The following is a 19,238-nucleotide window of genomic DNA, read 5'->3' as shown; positions in this document are numbered from 1 at the left end:
AGTAGATCTCAGGCCGAAAAAGTGTGGGCACCCCTGATGTAAATGATGCAAATGAAATACGTTGATGAATCCCCTAATGACATGCCAGGGCAAACAAAGTTGGACAGCCGTGTGCAGTTTGCCCTTGATTTCCCCCTGGTTGCAATAAAGCACACATGGCAAAGGATAAATGCTGGCTTTGCGCCAAGAACACCTTGGTAGATCAATGGCAAGGTAGGAAGAGTAAGATTAAAATTTTCAAAACGCAACCTTGGGGTCCTGACCGAGGAGGTCCGAAGAGGACTGTCAGAAAATTATACATGTGATTTTCTCATTAAGCAAGATTAAAACTGTAGTGAGTGCCTATGGAGAGGAAGACAAGGTCATATTTATTCATTTGTCCAGAAAATCCCAAATACTCGTATGATCATTTAGATATTTCAGAATTAGAATCAGAATCATCTTTATTGGCCAAGTATGTAAAACACACGAGGAATTTGTCTCCGGTAGTACACACTGCACGAGTATTATCATGAACACGGACAAGACAAATAAGTATGGAAGGACATTCCGTAATGTAAGTGTACCGTTGTGTGGTGGTACCACCCAATGACAACTGTGAGACAATGTGCAAAGTATCAAAGAGAGCTAAAGTGATCAGTGGTAGAATATAATGCTATAACAGTTGTACAGTTGGTGCAGAAAATCATTGAATTTCAGTGTGCAATTATGCAGATGTCCTTGAGCACTTTAGAGTGTCTGATGCTGTGGAATATAGATCAGTGACAGTGGTTCAAATGAGTACAGAGCCGGAGCTACAATGATTATAATAGTAATGCTATTCCACAGGGTTGTGCAGAATTGCAAAGAGCCACTTTCCAGATAGATTTGGATTATAGTACTATTTAGGGAGTAAATGGCTAGATGGAAGAAGCTGTTTAAGTGTCTGCTGGATTTGGTGCGCATGGATCGATAGTGCCTGTCTGAGGGGAGTAGCTGGAAAATGTGGTGGGCAGGGTGCGGGGGGTCCAGTAGGATCTTCCGTGCCCTTGTCTTGGTTCTTGCAGTGAGCAAGTCCTCAAGAGTGGGTAGTTTGGTTCCAATGATTTTTTCCGCCATCCTAACTGTCAGTTGCCGTCGGATTTTGTCCTTTTTTGTGGCAGCCCCAAACCGTGATGGAACAAAACAGGATTGATTCAATGACTGCTGTGTAGAGTGTCTTAGCACATCCGGTGGCAGGCCATGCGTCCTCAACAGCCTCAGGAAGTACACCCTCTGCTGGGCCTTTTTCAGGATGGAGTTGGTGTTAACCTCCCACTTCATGTCCTGAGAGACTGTGATTCCCAGGAACTTGAAGGTCTTGACGGTTGACACAGGGCAGTTGGATAGTGTGAGGGTTCAGCTGTGGTGAAGGATGTTTCCTGAAGTCTATGATCATCTCTACCATCTTGAACGTGTTCAGCTCTAGGTTGTGTCGGCTGCACCAGAGCTCCAGCTGCTCCACTTCTTGTTGGTATGCAGACTCGTCGCAGTCTTTGATGAGACCGATGACTGTGGTGTCGTCTGCAAACTTTATGAGTTGACGGCTGGGTGTGTTGAGGTGCAATCGTTCGTGTAGAGGGAGAAGAGCAGTGGAGAGAGGACGCATCCCTGTGGGGCTCCAGTGCTAGTGGTGCGTGTTGATGTTGTTCTTCCCGGCCTCACCTGTTGTGTCTGTCCCGTCAAGAAGCTGAAGATCCACTGGCAGATCGTAGGGTACACACCAAGCTGGAGAAGTTTGGGGGTGAGGAGTTCCGGGATGATGGTGTTGAAGGCAGAGCTAAAATCCACAAACAGGATCCTTGCGTAGGCCCCTGTGCTGTTGAGGTGCTCGAGGATATAGTGCAGGCCTATGTTGACTGAGTCCTCCATAGACCTGTTTGCCCGGTAGGCAAACTGGAGAGGGTCCAGCAGTGGTCTGGTGACGTTCTTTAGGTTGTTCAGCATAAGGCGTTCAAAGGACTTCATGACCACAGACGTCAGAGCGACAGGCCTATCGTCGTTCAGTTCAGATGTTGCTGGTTTCTTGGGAACTGGGATGATAGTGGACTGAAGCAGGATGGGACCTCGCACAGCTCCACGGATCTGTTGAAGATTTGTGTGAAGACCGGAGTCAGCTTGTCAGCGCACTTTCATGCAGGAGGGGGACACTTTGTCGGGCCCCGCAGATTTCTTGATCTTCTGCTGCTTGAAGAGCCGTCTGACGTCCTGTTCGTGTATCTGTAGGTTGCATGTTCTCCCTAGGCCTGTGTGGTTTTTCTCCGGGTACTCTGGTTTCCTCCCACATTCCAAACACATGAATGGCAGTCTAACTGAACACTCTACATTATCCCTAGGTGTGAGTGTGGATGGTTGTTCTTCACTGTGTGCCCGGAGATTTGCTGGAAAATGGGTTCAGGGTGTCCCCCGAAGATAGCTGGGATTCGCTCTAACACCCCCCGCGACCTTTGTGAGGATAAAGTGGATCGGAAAATAGATGGATGGATGGACTTAGAGTCATGCATGTGAATTTTCATAACGATTGATCATAGTTTTCTGACATGAGCCAACATTGCTCTTCATTACAATTTGCATTTTACATTGTCCCGGTGTGATTCCTCAGAACAGCAGGCAAGAAATACTTCGCCTTCTGAACATTTAGTCAGGAGCACACTCAGAACAGCCCTTGACAAAATTGGGGCCCCATGCAAGCTTGATGACATGTCAGCAGCATAACGGAGCATTCAACCTTCACTAACTAAGGAGGCACAGGTTGAACGGCTGTCATTCATGTCCCCAAATTATTTTATATTATTCATTTATTTATTTGAAATTATTTCCATCTCCAGAAATGATTTCCATACGACATCTCCAGCACACCTGTTCCCCCTGATGTACAAGCATTTCGGATAATGGAAAGATGGATGTCTTGTACATGTACATGTCAAAGTGTTCCCTTATATTGGTCAGGTCGTAATGCAAAATGAGGCCTCCCCACAGAGGATGGGGGGCCTATGCACAGTGTGTGATTTGTGTTTAAGGAGGAGCGGCGCTGCCTGGCATGAGGATGCCTTTTCTGTGTTACGCCTGTCTAAGGATGGGTACCTTTCATATTTGTACTCGTTTGGTTCAGATTCTCAATACCTTGGAATTGATACCGCTCAAGTTAATTTTTTTAACAATAGAATTTGGAATTTTGGCCGATCCTTCTAAACAGAATTGCTTCAAATCTGCCATATTGGAGGGTCTTCTCACATGAACTGCCCGTTTAATGTCACACCACAGCATCTCAATTGGATTCAAATACAGACTTTGACTTGTCCACTCCAAAACCTTAATTTTGTTTGTTTTTTTAGCCATTCAGACGTGGACTTGCTGATGTCTTTCGGATCGTTGCTCTGCTGCACTATCCAAGAGCGCTTGAGTTTGAGGGTACAAACTAATCGTCGGAGGGATTTAATGTTTAGTGTTCAGGATTTAATGGTAGGCAGTAGAATTCATTGTCCCATCAATCACAGAAAGTTGTCCTGGTCCTGAGGAAGCAAAGCAGCCACAGACCATCACACTGCCACCACCATGCTTCACTGTTGGCATGATGTTCTTGCCGGCCACACATCTTCCAAAAAGTTAAATTTTTTGACTCATTTATTCACAGAATGTTTTTCCAAAAATCTTCAGGATCGTCAAGATGTCTTGGAAAATGTGAGACGAGCCTTAGTGTTGTTTTTGGACAACAGTGGTTTTTGCCTGGAAACTCTACCACGGATGCCATTTTTGGTCAGTGTTTTTCTTATGCTAGATTAGTGAACAATGACTTGAACTGAGACCAGCAAGATTTGGTTTGGAGTTCTTCTGATGTTGTTGTAGGTTCTTTTGTGACATCCTGGATGAGTTGTTGTCACACTCTTGGAGTAATTTTTGCTGGTTGACTGCTCCTGGGAATGTTTGCTGAAGCCCCAGAGTCTTGGTAATGGCTTTATAACATTTCCCAGACTGATAGATTTCAATTTGTTCAAATTTCTTCTTGAATTTCTTTGGATCGTGACATGATGCGTTTGTTTCTTGAGCTCTTAGTGCATACATTCGCTTTGTCTGGCAGATTCTATTTATGTGATTTTTTTGATTCAGCAAATGTGGGGCTGGGCTGTTGCCTGTGAACTTGAACTCAGTTTTCCCAAAAAGGAACATGAAATGAACACATTAAACAAAACGGCTTGTTGACAACTTCTGATTGGCTGCAAGAAATAATTGTTCATTTTCTACAAATGGATATCGGATTCAAATATTGATTTTCAGCCTGCTTTTTTGGTGGGGAAGGAGGTCAACACAACCGAGTTGGGCACATCCCCCCCCCCCCCATCTCTACTTCTTTTAAACCTGTAAGAACCTTAATAATGTAAAACAATTGCACAGGTTTCATAATGGCACCAGTTTGAATGGATCCTCCATGTCCGTTTTGGGACAATCTGTATTGAAACATTACCAAATTGGAGATCAAAGAACGGATTTTGGTCAACCTCAAAGGTTTCTCTTAACTATAATCTCCAAAGCCACTTGATTTTCCCCACTGACCTCAATTTTGTCAGTCGCGCATTTTGATATTGCATTGTCATGCCAAAGCGAAGTCAACATTTCCAGCCCCCCTCTGGATCTAACTAAAATTAAACGAGCTCGGTTGAGTTTTTATCTCCTTTGTGTTATCTGATGTTCACTCTTTCGAATAAATTATTCAGCCTCTTGAGACTGGATGTCAGAAAAGTCACCTTGTTAATTCAATTCACCTTCATTACATGAATACAAAGGAGGATGGTGTGAGCTATCAGAGTCAGACAAAAGTACTGACAAAAAGTGACTAGTGCAGCACCGCAGCGCTGAATGTAACTGTTGTTTGTGCATGTTATCATGTTTCGTAAAGTTCCCTGATGCAATTGTTTTCTAAATCGTTCCTATCAAGCCATGGTATAAACAATCTGTGTTTTGTGGCTTCCGTGCCCATGAGAAATCACACTAATTTGGATAGACATTCCACTCAAAAACAGCGGTCACAGAATCACCTAATGTAATTCACAATGTTAAAATTCAATACATGAATCAAATTAAAGGACTCTTTAATTTTTTAATTTTAATTTTTGATTTTTTTTTTTTGACTTTTTAATTTTAACATTTTATATTTGGCCCATACTCTGTCACAGACTCCACCACAGCGGTATATGCATCCCCTGTTCTGCTACAAAGTACATTATAACATTGCAGAGTTTAAAGTACTGTATTTTCAGGACCACAGAAAAGTCTTCAGTTTTCTCCAAAACGGACTGGGCGCCTATCTCTGCGGGTCACCTTACGTATGCACTGAGTTCCAAAAGCTGTGATTGCTGTTGTGTGACTGCGATGAGGGATCCGCTTGACTGATGGTGTTGTGCCGATACATTGCTTATATGGAGGCAAGGCAGACGTAACTGAGGATAGCATGCAGACGTTAAAATGGGAAGTCTGGGTGTGAAGGAGGTCGCTAAAGGCATGCCCCCAGTAAGTGTACATAGTATATAGTACATCCATTGTGCAAAACAACATCCTGAAAATGGCAACTATGAAGAAAAAGGCTTATATGCAGCACAGTTGAAGCTGCAAGCTATCAGTTACGCGGAAGACCACGGGAATTGAGCATCGGCGAGAGAATTCAAGATAAACTAATCCATGGTGCTTGATGATTTTGTTTTATGAAACCAGGCTATCTATCCATCAGAGTCAGGACGACCACGGTGCAGCAACATCCGGTGGATTACAATGAAAAGTTGGCCATCTTCCACTTCAACTGCAGTAAAAAGTGTCATGTTGTGAATTACATTGAATAAAGACGCTTTCTTGGAGATTTTAATCCTTTATTCTGCCGCTCTGCCGGGCTCGCTTGGCTTTCATTACTGACTGCTCTCTCAACCAATCCCCACATTTCTAAATAACCCGCTTGGGCTACGGCAAGTGATGATGGACAAGCAGACTTAGCATTTTGAATTACAACAGCGCTGGATGAGTTACGCCACAATTTGTGAATGGATTGTGGTTGCTTGGGCTAAACTGTCTGCTTGCATTGTTGTTTGAGTTTTCGCAAAACCTGGCATCAGGTCTGAGAAGGAACAAGACTGACTCTGACAATGACGCGATGGAACCTGGCGTGTTTGATGGAGAACTTGCCCAGCTGTTCATTTCGGATACAGAAGATGTGGACTTTGATGGATTGATGGACTCAGTTTTTCTCCCGCTGCCTTTTTAAAAACATACACTAGTGGGCATGCATGCTAATGCTTAAACATATAACAGACGTATAGAAATATGAAGTGCATGAATGATACAAACAACCAAAAATTGGGTATTTTGTAGATAATACTAAATGTGAAGCCACGTTTCAGTGTAACTCTTATTAGTAAAGTCCTCCTGAAATGTGCCAACATAACAAGGCACCACAGAACAAATATAAAGACCATGAATAACTCCCCATAAAGCTAAATCAAGAGCCGCTCGCTGCATATTGTACAGAGTGGGCTTCGTGCGTCGGAATCACCTGGTGTGGCAAATCCATATTTTAAGTAGGATTCCTGCTCTTTTCTGGAAGTGCTATCTTATTTTTCTTCTTTGGTCATCGGCTCTTGTGTTGTCTCACCACTGGGCCTTTCCCCGTTGCAAAGAAACTTTCCAAGTACGTCTGTCCCCTGCCCCCCCACCCCTAATTTTGCTAGTTTGTGGGTTTAATATTCATATAACATTCCCAAGATTTGACATGTGTCAAGAGTATGTCTCGAACACAGAAAATCCGGTCACTTCTCAATACATTTTTCAGCATTGAATAAGAATTATAGAGCGGAAGCCCTGTAATTTTTTTCAGTTCCAACTGTGCGATTTCTACTAGCCCTGTTTTTACTCCATCCTCTTGCTCATTTGTTTTAAATTATGTTTTGTTATCAGTCAAATTTAGCGTCTTGATGTTTTTTTACAATTATTCAAGCAAACAACAGAACAAAAGCAACCAAAAATTGGTACCGTTGAGTACCGCTATCAATTTCCAAGTTCAGATAATCTGAGCTGAACTAGCTCAAATGTGAAAGGTACTGATTCCTAATAGGCACAGATCATCTCTAGAACGTATGGCTAAATAAATGAATTTGATAACAGTTCAGTTCATGTGGAATAGCAATATGACAATGTTTGAGAGGGAATTTTTTTTTAAAGATTAAAACAGGAATGCTCCTGGGTTTGACACAAACTTTTACTGATTATATCTTGCTATATTTCCAGCAACATGGCTTCCTGAAAAGTGTTCTCCTTTGACACAACTGCCAGAAAAAGTAATGAATGAAAACCATTTTGTGGAATCCTGATCTCATGGTTCACCACGTGCCTTTGTGGGAATACATGTACCTTGAGAATTTCCTAATCAGCGCATATCAATGCCTGGATTGTTTACGGGAGACTGGTAACTCTTTGGGAATGTCACGGCACCCTCTGAAGCTACTCGGCAGACGGGGGGCCCGACCCGGAGGGAGACGATTTTTTTTTTCCACACTAGGTTTGGAAAAGCTGCAGCGACAGCCCGGTTCGTACTATGCATAATTAAAGAGTATGAGAAATGGAGCCACATTGCATGCCGAGCCCCACACAAATGCACCAGTATCTAAAGTTTGGGGTCCCAGGTCAGTGCCGAATTGGTGCACTGCATCCAAGACAGAGACAAACAAGAAAATAATGAGAGATTGGACATTTTTGTGTGTAAAAGAAAGAATACAAAAATAATTTTGATACACAATCAAGGAATGCCCATTAAGTCCAAAACATTAAAGAGCAACCTACCCTTATTGCATCTCTCGGGTAACTAACTTACAACCTGCGTTACATCAAACATGGCATGATGGGTTTATAAGGGTAAATGTAATAATATGCAAACTACAGTTTCACTGCAAAGTGTACCGTCTCCGTTTCAGCCAATCAGCATTGGAGCAGCGATGTAAACAAGCGTCATACACACATATTTGGATGTAAGCATACATATATAGGACTGCATAATTTATATACCAAGACCACTTTGGAAAAAAAAGCTTTTGTGAATTCACTCAACTTTGTCAGGTGGTTGCAAGGAATAAAATCATGTGGATCCAGATAACTTTTTGTTCAGTAGATGTATCGTGTCCTTTAAGGGGAAATCAACCCCAAAATTTTCTTCACATGAATCTGTTTTATGATTTACATAAGATTTGAATGTTGCGGCTGCATTAAATATAGTAGTTTCCTTGCTGCTGCGTGCGCTAACTTCCATAATGTTTCGCTCGTTGTGTACTGGACTGTATGTGACGCACGGCTACCGTCCGTATTCAACACAAAACGCAAAGCAATGATGGTGCATTCATTGCGCCTAGGAAAGGGCAGATATGTGACGTTTAACATGAATAAAACGGCGATTGAATCGGATTTTACCGATACCCATCAATGCATCGTGATGAATCGCGATTTCACCGATACCCATCAATGCATCGTGATGAATCGCGATTTCACCGATACCCATCAATGCATCGTGATGAATCGCGATTTCACCCGTCAATCGCGTCGTACCCAGTGAATGAGCCGATGCACTCGGATCGCGCACGTGCGCATCGATGTATCGATTAATATCGATTAATATCGATTATTTTCCACACCCTTAGTGGGCGTGTGTACTATTTATGTCAATAAGCATAATATCAACGACTACCCACCCCCTTTATTAATACAAAAGCATCTAATAGGAATTGAATGATTAAAATCATCTGATGAATCTTTATAAAGAATGACCTTATTACTATATATAGACTTACAGTATTGACATGGCTTGACGTCCTCTTTGCAACCCCAAGACGATGCACTGTGTAATGTGATGTGCGGTCACAAGATCCTCTTTACGTTTTTGTATTATGACTTCCTCATTTATTTTGATGGTCCAATTCCAGGGACTTGTTTGCTTCCTCTATTATCGGGCTGGGTGCTCCCGCACCTGCAGCTGATCGGTAATCACCACCTGCAGGTGATTTGTGAATTACGAGTGTTATCTAGGCCTTTTCTTGTGCACACGCGTGCCCTTTTTGAATGTTTTGTGTATAACTACTTACTCTTGCTTGTCTCTTCCCAGTGCCTCCCTGCCCAGCCTGCGTCAGATTTTCACCCACGGACCACGTGATCCTATGATTATCCTGGTCCCCATTCGCTCTTGGATCCACTGCTAATTTTACCTTTCCTGAACCACAACAGAATCATCTGGCCAACAAGAATGGATCCAGCGGACTCCACCTCTTACCAGGAAGCCCTCGGAGCACAAGGAGTATTGGTCGGCAAGCATGACCAACTTCTTCAAGGACTAATGGATGGCCTCCAGACCCTAACCCTCGAAGTCCAACAGGTTAAGACCCAACTCACTTAACTGGTGCTGCCCAGTTCTGACTCAATCGCTACCGCACGGAACCCTCCTGTTCTAACCTTCCCTGTTCTCCATCACCCTCAACATGAAACTTTCCTTCCGACTCCTGAGTTTTACTCTGAAGAACCAGGCAATTGTGGTCGCTTTTTGCTTCATTTTAACTTGGCTTTTGATTTACAGCCCACAAGTTATTCATCGGATGTCGCAAAAATAGCGTTTTGTGTTAACTCTTTACGAGACAAGGCGGGTCATTGGGTTATGGGTCTTTGGGACCAGGGATCCCCCATTTTGAATTCATTTAGTGCCTGTTCGGGCCAATTTCGCATGGTGTTCGACCACCCTATTCAGGGTCGAGAGGCCAGAAATCCATTATTTTCGTTAAGGTAGGGCTCAGAATCCGGTGCAGCCTACTCAATTGATGTCAGGGTCTTTGCCACAGAATGTGGGTGGTGGGAGCCTGCATTGATGGACCTGTTCGCCCAGACGTTATCCAAGGAAATTAAGGATGAGTTGGCTACTTGAGATGAGCAGTCTTCTCTAGAGGACTTAATTTCATTAGCCATCAAGCTTGACAACTGCCTTCGGGACCGATGGAGGGAGAGAGCACCAAGGGCACATAAACAAGCTACTTTCCCAATGTGTCCCAACGACCCCACGGTACGGCCTAATTTTCCTCCCCGGTTTGTGACACCCACTGTACCCCTGGAGAAACCTATGCAGCTTGGCAAGACTCGTCTCACACTCGGCGAACGACAGAGACGGATGAATGCCAACTTGTGCCTGTACTGTGGGCAGGCAGGGCATTTTGCAACTACTTGTCCGGCCAAGCCAAAAGATCAGGCTCGTCAGTGATGGAGAGTACTCTGGTGAGCCAAACTTCCTGTTCTTTTCGCTCTCCTACCAGTCTCTCTCTCCCTGCCAAATTGACTTTCAATTCACTCACTGTCCCCGTTCAAGTGCTCATTGATTCAGGTGCAGATGACAATTTTATTGACCAGGACTTTGCTACTCTGGCTAAGGTACCCCTTGAGCTCAGAGAGGGAACAAAAGTCATTCAGGCTGTGGATGGCAGATCTATTTTCAGAGTTACTCACCGTACCCCCCCCCCCCTTTCATTGGTTGTCTCAGGTAGTCACAATGAAACAATTCAACTATTCGTCATCCCTTCACCCTCATCTCCTGCCATTCTTGGTCTCCCCTGGCTTAGGCGCCATAATCCGCAAATTGACTGGTCACTGAACAAGATCTTGGGTTGGAGTTCTGTTACTCGTTGTGTCTAGGTTCTGCGATCTCATGAGTGGGTGTCACCCAAGGTCCTTAACATCATCAAACCCCCCAGACCTTTCTACAGTGCCCTCAGAGTACCACAACTTTGCTACCGTGTTCAGCAGGGAGCAAGCACGCACCCTGCCCCTCGACCGCCCATATGACTGTGTCATTGACCCGTTTCCGGGGGCTCCCCTCCCCACCGGCAGACTCTTCAACCTCTCTCGCCCTGAGTGGGAGGCTATGAAAAAAATACTTTTCTGACTCTCTGGCAGCTGGTTTTATCCATCCCTCCTCCTCCCCCATTGGGGCAGGATTTTTCTTTGTGGAGAAGAAGGATCACATCCTTCGTCCTTGCGTTGATTTTGGGGGCCTCAATAAAATTACTATTAAAAATAAGTACCCATTGCTTCTCATTGACCCATCATTTGAACCACTCTGCCATGCCCAGATCTTCACCAAGCTGGACCTCCGCAATATCCATCACCTCATCCGCATCAGGGAAGGTGATGAATGGAAAACCGCTTTCAACACCCCCTTGGTCATTTCGAATACCTTGTCATGCCCTTTGGACTCAGAAATGCCCCCGCAGTTTTCCAACACCTTGTGACTTATTTCGAGACACGCTCAACCATTTCATCTTCATTTACTTGGATGACATCTTGATCTTCTCCCGTTCTCTTGAAGAGCATCAGCTACACGTACAGATGGTCCTTCAAAGGCTCCTGGAGAACACACTGTTCGTAAAATCAGAGAAGTGTGAGTTCCATGTGTCATCTGTGCACTTATTGGGCTGCATTATTGCCAGGGGCCGACTTGAACCAGACCCTACTAAGATACAGGCAGTTGCTGACTGGCCTACCCCAACTAATCGCAAGGAACTCCAACGTTTTGCTTTGAGAACTTCTACCGCCGCTTTGTCCACGACTACAGTAAGGTTGCAGTTCCCTTAACCAGCCACAGCTGCACAAAGCTCCATTTCTGTTGGACCCCGGAAGCTGATGGAGCATTTATGAGACTGAAGCTTCTGGTCACAAATTCCCCCATTTTTAAGCACCCTAAAACTTCTCTCCAGTTTGTGGTAGAGGTGGACGCATCAGACACCGGGGTAGGAGCTGTCTTGTCCCAACTTGATCCCGAAACCCAAACGTTACACCCATGTGCCTTTTTTTCTTGCCGTCTCGTGCCTCATGTGAAATCTCTTTTGTTTTGTGCGTACATCACACGAGAGCTTAGTAATATTCCCTTCTTCGGTTGATTCGTATGAACAATCCGACTGGCATTCCCATTTCTTAAATGTCTTAAGTAATACACCTTTCAATGTCACCATCAACTCAATCCATCATCCGCGCGCTTTCTTAGCGTGCGGACGAACATAGCAACCTGAATGTGCACGTCTCCCCTCTCCCTCTCCCCACCACCACAACCACGTAACAAAACGAAAGTATAATTGGAGAAAAACATTCGAACCACACCACAAACACACATACAGGCACGGTGAAATCGTGTTGATCACACGAGAGATTCGATCGCATACGATCAACCAGTGTGTGGTAATTTTTATGGCAAACGATTTTCCGGTACCGTAAAAATTATCCCAAGGAAACGACACACTCCCGGAAATTATCGTTACCGTGAAATCCTCAGGCTTGCAACATGGCTTTTAGTGCACATATTTATTTACATTAATAAAACCCAAATACTGCCTGTTGCACCGAATATGTACTGACCCATCTCCCCAGCAACAAAAAACACCATGTGGTGTACATCGTCAACTATTGCTGTAATCATGGCAGAAGTAGCTTGCAATTTGTTTAGGAGGTTGGATCAAATAATTAATTATTTTGTCTTACTGGTGTGAAAGCTTGTCCAAAGAAAATAATTGGCAAAATATTTTGTCTTCCCGAGAATACTTTACTCACAAGGCATTGAATTCCGAACTACTTTGAAAACTATCATGTGATCCCCACCGTTACTGCATCCAGAGAGAAAGTTTTATGTGACCATGTACCCAGAAACAATTCTGATTAGTGTGATGAGTTAAATAGGAATTAGAGGCCTCCGTGTATATTTGATTAAGCCCTTAATCTAATACGTGGCCTGAAGCATCAGAAGGCGGAGGAACTCTGGATCAAATAACATGCGTGGAGATAGAGGCGCTTTCCCACAGTCGCGCAGGAACCCAAGCCATTTAAAAGTCTCATTAATGATACACAGTATATTTTTTTCCCAAATTTAAGGTTGGGGACAAAATATATTTGGGGTCTTTTTTTGGGATTGCTGATTGTCAAAGATCTTGGTTCATTTCAAGACAGTTTCTTGACAAACTGCTTTTTGATTCATCTTTATTGGAAGTCATGTCTTTGGTGTCACTTACCGTGACTTTATCGACCGTATACGACAAAGTGAGAATGCTAATTGGGGCACGGCACAGCACATCCTGAACTGGCACTTTTTATTTGCTGACTGAAGATTTTCAGAGATTAAATTGGAATGCTACGGTTGTTTGTTTCGTGTCTTAGTAAATCATTTCTTCGTCATACTGTATACGCGTAATTGACATTTATACTGTATTACATGTGCATGTTTTTACATCTATCAATATTCATACTGCATTACATTGTAGTTGGCGGCCATTTTGCTGGACATGGTTACAATGAACTACCGTTATAATGTACAGATTCGTGTCCCTTGAGGTACATTGTAACAAAATTCGACAGTACATATAATAAAACTGATATTCTTTATTATTTTACAGTAATCCCTCTTTATAACACGGTTTGACTTTCACGGCATCGCTGTTTCACTTAGCTTTTTCCAGTGCGTTGTGTTCTGCATCCTGATTGGCTAAGGGACAACAGACTAATGTCAACAGTCTCCGTGTCTCATCGCTGTACAGCTTGCAAAATTTTGTCCATAACAAAACCGACAATGTCGATGAAACTTTCTGTGCAGCATTTCTAAAAACTATCAGTTGTTTGTAAGAAAACATTTATATATATTTTATTAATTCTTGGGCCTGACAAAAGTATAAATCTTTAGTTTCATTCAATACAGTATTGTATTGTATTGTATTGTAATAAGTGTAAAAACAAAGATGACTGTTTGACTACTTCACTGATTTCACTAATCACGGGTTCTTTTCGAAACGTAACCCCCGCGATAAACGAGGGATTACTGGTATGGATAAATGTAAAGCTTGTATTTGTTTGACAACAATAATGGATGTTAAATCGAAATTGGAAAAAATCGCAGCTACAGTAGAGTAAAATAATCCATCTTTACGGTCAACATAAATTGAAAATAATTAGAGATAACGTACAGAGCACTCCCCATACGAGCCTGACGCACCAGACAACGTCAGATAGCATTAATGACGGTACCATGCGGACTAAATGAGCATTAAGCAGCGGAGAAGCGGGTCCTCGTGGATTAGCCAAATCAGTGCACACACCACGAGTGGGGTGAGATCGAGGCTCTTTCTCACATGCATGCCATTTCACATGAGCGGACTAGACTCCGTGTATCGTCCCAGAACACTGGCTGAAACTAATATGGAGCAATATAGGAAGTAGGGGGGACAGACAGAGACCACATGACAGGCTTGAACGTGAGTGCAACACAAAAAACCAGAATTACCTCAGTTCAGGTCGATCCTGTGGCGTTTGACGATCACCCGACGGATGGCGAGACGAGTTTAGCTATCCCCGTCTGCGTCTGGTCCTTCCCTTCGAACCGATTCTGTCCACATCCCAGCTTTAGTCCGTTTAAGAGATGTTATAACGTCCTTGGGGGGGGGGGGGGGGGGGGGGTGAAGGACCAACCGAAGTGAAGGAAACAGCGCCAACATAACACATAACAAAAAGACTCCCCCGGGGCTCACCGGCAGTTTCCAGTCAAATTTCCGTGCATGGAGGATAATAATTTCTTTGAAATCACATATGTTGATGTGCAGCATTTGGTTTCACAGCTTTTCTTTTGATTCACAGTTGGTTGTTTAGAGTTTTTTTTTTAAAGTGTCCGGTTGCTCCCCCCATGTGCAAGCCAGCACGAGCAGAAGTAGGAAAGTGATTACAAGCTGGTGCAGAACAGCGGCGCTCTGGCAATGTTGCCTTCGTGAAAATTGGAAATATTACTTTCAACATTATCGCCACAAAGAGAAGGACAAATTGCACTCTCTTGCTGAATGGACCACAAATCAATCCTGTATTCTTTTTTGTTTTTCTTTGCGAATTGTCTCTCATACGACTGCGACGTCGATAATTCTATTGAATTCGTGTTTTTTAACGGAAATGAATGACCCCCCAATAGATTCATAAATCGATTCCCCTTTAAATAAAGGAAATATAAATCTAATTCAGTTTTGTTGAGATGTACAAAATAAAGTAAACTCTCATGATTTATATCTCTGGCCATCCCACAACAAGGGGAACATTTTGACACCTTTGAGTTTCCTGTCAGTTTCACATCGATGCAGCATTTTTAGCTCGCTTGATAATCTGACATGATTCATTTATATTAAATGTATACTTAACGAAGATATTTAATGGATTTGAATGCAAAAAGAAAGTGTCTTTAGTCAACAACGTTTGATTCCTACAGTAATTATCTCTCAAAATCACCATTTCCCACCACGGCAAGACACCACATGGCTGAAAAGTCATTGTTTATTATGCCATCAACAGTCAGGGTTTTGTGAAATAAAAATCACACATATACCTCTTTTTACATACAGTATTTTACCCAACATATTCATGGTAGGAACTTAGTAAAAAGCAACACTTAGAACATTTGTGCTTTCGACATGATTTGGATGTGTGCCATCGATCATAATAAGCAAAATAGTGTTGGCTGTTGGTGAGAAAAGATCAATCTAATTGGCTCTTTGCTAGCAAATGCAAATCAGAGCATGAGGTAGAAGAAGACAATGAGAGAGTCCACAAAATCAAAGTAATGGCTAAAAAATGGCATTATCTAAATTTCATACTTTAAAACCAATACAAAATGCTTCACAAAACGAATAATAAAAGACAAAAACACATTACAACCCATCCACCGGCAGTCTGTGGACACTTGGGATATACTATACAACACCAATGGGTAAAAGTATCAATTCATCCATCCATCCATTCACTATCCGAGCCACTTAACCTCATGAGGGTTGCCAGGGGGAGACCATGCAAACACCACACAGGAATGCCAGAGCTGGAATCAAAGTACCGGTACCTCTGTACTGTGAAGCTGATGCGCGAAGCAGTCGAGCACCGGGCCGCCCATTTAAATATATTATAAATATAATGGGATATGTCTGCTGAAATAAGGCAATTGGATTCAAACATTTTCTTAATCAAGTATAAAGGCATAAAAACTGTGTTGGCAAAATTTCATTAAAAGAGAAAACCATAATTACCCCCCCCCAGCCCCAATTTTTTAACATGTCTAATATTTTTTCATTAACCTTTTTAACCCTTTCAGGGATGACTGTTACTCCATTGGAAAGCTTATGTTTTAAGGTTACAGGGTGCAGGAAAGGGTTAACGGTAACCTAAAGCAAGAAATCAATATTTCTGAATAGTGAAAACACAGAAAACAACAAAACAAAAAAAAGCAACAATTCCAAATACATTAAAGGAGACATATTGCACTTTTTTTCACAATTTATAATAGTTTCTGGGTGATTTCATAAAATGTCTTTGACGTGCCATCTCATAAAACTATTCCAAGGCTCAGGAATTGTTATACAATTTACACACCCCTGAATCGGAGTCGAGGAAAAATTGACGGTGAGCTACAAAGCATGAAACGAGACAGGACTCTGGACGTTTACACATTTTCCTTGCATAGGCGGTTTTCTACTTAAAAAAAAAAAAACAATCCTCTTAGGGATCATCCAGTGGTGTGAACGTGAGAATGAGTGGTTGTTTTAGCATTGCACAGGAAAGGAGACACATTTTTCTATATTTTATTGTTATAGGAGGAATCAAGGAAAGAAAAGATTAGTTTCCCCAATCCTATCGAATTCCATCTGCTGATTCTTGTTAAAGGCACATGAGGATAGGCCTGTTTTACTTCTCTCGGCATCTTTACAGGCCTTGGTGACAGACTGCCTCAGAATAAAGATAAAAATGAAGAGCCTTCCATAAATTTTGTCCTCGGCAGCACAGTGCAACTCTGTTTTTATTTGACGGTCTAAAAAAATATCTATGCATTTTTAGTACCATGACAATTTCAAATGCAATAAATTGGTTTTGTTATGAAATGTATGAATATTTAAATAATCCTGAACCTACATGACTAAAGTGCTTATTTCACTATCTCCTTCGCTTCTTTTTTCTCCTTTTGTCTCACAAAAGACTGACCCAACCATCACGGAATAAAATGATTTCTTATTGTTGTATGCAGTGTGAGTGTATTTAATTCAGCTGCAACGACTGCAGTCGCCAGATAATATTGTAGCTTGTTCCCGCAGCGTAATCTCTATTTAAAAAAAAGGTTTAGCAGCTTACACAAAGACAATAATCATGCAGAGAGAAGATGAGTCTGCAGCCAAACTAGGTTCTGTGACACTGCAGGCGCTTTGCGCTTTACTTCATGATGACAATATTCAAATAAGCATTTCTTCGGCTTTTCTGGGGGTAACATCATGTCATAATTATTCGCTTGGCTGGCTGATATTCAAGAGGTACAGTGGTTTGGGGTCTTTCCTTGATGCAGTTTTCTTGTTCTTCACATGCTTGCGTAACTTCCTTCAAAAACATGCTAATGGAAAAGTCCAAATTGCCCAATATTTTGAATGATTGTTTGACTGTATCTTAACCTCGGACTGACTGGTCACCAGTCGGGAGTGTACCCTGCCTCTCACCCCAAAGTCAGCTAGGATAGACTCTGGCACATGTTCAACCCTAAAAAGGATAAATGTTGAAAATAGATGGAGAGGACAACCCCACAAAAAAAAAATGCACAACAGATCCACACTCAACCCACAACAGATTAGCCCTTTTTGCATATTTCAATTCATGGGAACACACACACACACAAATGTCTGCGGTATGGCTTCAAATTTATTCTGCATCGTGGCCAGCCTTTACATGGGGGACATAAAAAGTAGGTCTTTGAATTCCTTCAAGGGAACACCTCCAAGTAGTCATTGGTACAGGTGTGTGGATGAGACCGAGTTTAGAATCAGAAGTGAAGATCTGCCAGCCTTCACTGAGAACATGAACCCTTTTTCATGCACCCTGTAACCTGATAACATGATAAGCTGTCCACTATGGTAACTGCTGTCCCCGAGAGGGTTTATTTAGTGGACAATCTCACACATACAGTATAATGCTGTGTTTTCATTGCTTTCAAACCGATTCAATAATTTAGCCTTGAACAGATAACACACAGAATATACCATCAGCGACATACCATCGTTACGACTGAATGGAATATTAATGAGGCTGATTCCACCTAAATGACTGATGAAGCCTGATCGGATGACAACCGAAACCTCCCACGTGTCTCCGTGCGCCATTATGTTTCCAGATGACATTGTGATCCATGGTGAGTGTAGGAGGAAGTCAGAAGAGAACGTGGAGAGGAAGAAGCACGCACTGGTAAGATGAGAGATGAATGTCAGCGGTTCAACGCTGAGTAAGCAGTGAAATGGTACACTCTGAAAACTGCTTGGTCAAAAGTAATCCAAATTGGGTGAAAGAGTTACCTACTGAGCCATGCAATTTGACTTCGACTTCAGTATACAACCAGCTTCATATCTCCAGCTCACCCAAAATCTAATCTTCAACTCAATTTGCTGGATCAAAATAATCAAACCAACATCGGCAATCGAATTATTTGAACAATTAACCCAATCTGCTCAAAATCCAGTTACCTACCGCACGGCTCCGGAAAACAACTCAGTAATTGAGTGTGTGGGGGTGTGTGCATGTGTGTGTGAGGTTACGAAAAGCAGTGGTGCAGCACTTTAAGTTCAAAGTACTTTGGATCTGCTAGATCAGGGGTGTCCAAACGTTTTTGTGTGAGGGCCGCAACACAAAATAAATAAATAAATAAATAAATAAATAAATAAATAAATAAATAAATAAATAAATAAATAAATAAATAAATAAATAAATAAATGGGAAGTATGAAAGGGCCACTTTAAAATTCTTCAACTTTTTAAAACATGCTAAAGTCAGTCAAGAAGGCAATTGCATATTGTTTGGCTTGTCCAGTTAATTTCATAATCTTTTTGTTCAAGGTGTTGAGGCAAATTGACTTAGATTTCTTCAACAGCCATCAATCTCACAGATTCGATCCAGTTTTGCAATTAACAGCAGCCAAATTCAATTTCCATATTTAGACCCCCCAAAAAAATAAATAAATGAACTGTTTTCAAACTGTTACTTGAGGATCATTAATGTGACCTCTTCATAAATCTGCCATGGAGCACAAAATGGAAGAAACTATTTTTGCTTCTATAATTGAGTGATCTTTCGTGTTCTCAAAATAAATTGTGCCATTCTTTTTATCACAAGTAGTTTATTTGTATCTTCAA

The 19,238-nt window shown here is 42.2% G+C and overlaps 1 protein-coding gene across 5 annotated transcripts in view; it reads right to left on the bottom strand.

Annotated features, from left to right (window-relative positions):
* arhgap32b (Rho GTPase activating protein 32b) overlaps nt 1–14,777 on the bottom strand; it is a 115,275-nt gene extending 100,498 nt beyond the window's left edge. For 4 of the 5 annotated variants that reach the window (XM_052046205.1, XM_052046208.1, XM_052046209.1 and 1 more), the window contains exon 1: nt 14,336–14,777. The gene's annotated coding sequence lies outside the window, so the exon portion shown is untranslated. The remainder of the gene's footprint in view (nt 1–14,335) is intronic. The other variant, XM_052046206.1, reaches the window with a different exon arrangement.
* Between the last annotated feature and the right edge of the window lie 4,461 nt (nt 14,778–19,238).

Source organism: Hippocampus zosterae, chromosome 16 (assembly GCF_025434085.1).
Source record: "Hippocampus zosterae strain Florida chromosome 16, ASM2543408v3, whole genome shotgun sequence".
NCBI lineage: Eukaryota > Metazoa > Chordata > Actinopteri > Syngnathiformes > Syngnathidae > Hippocampus > Hippocampus zosterae.
This window is presented reverse-complemented; position numbering and strand designations above follow the sequence as displayed.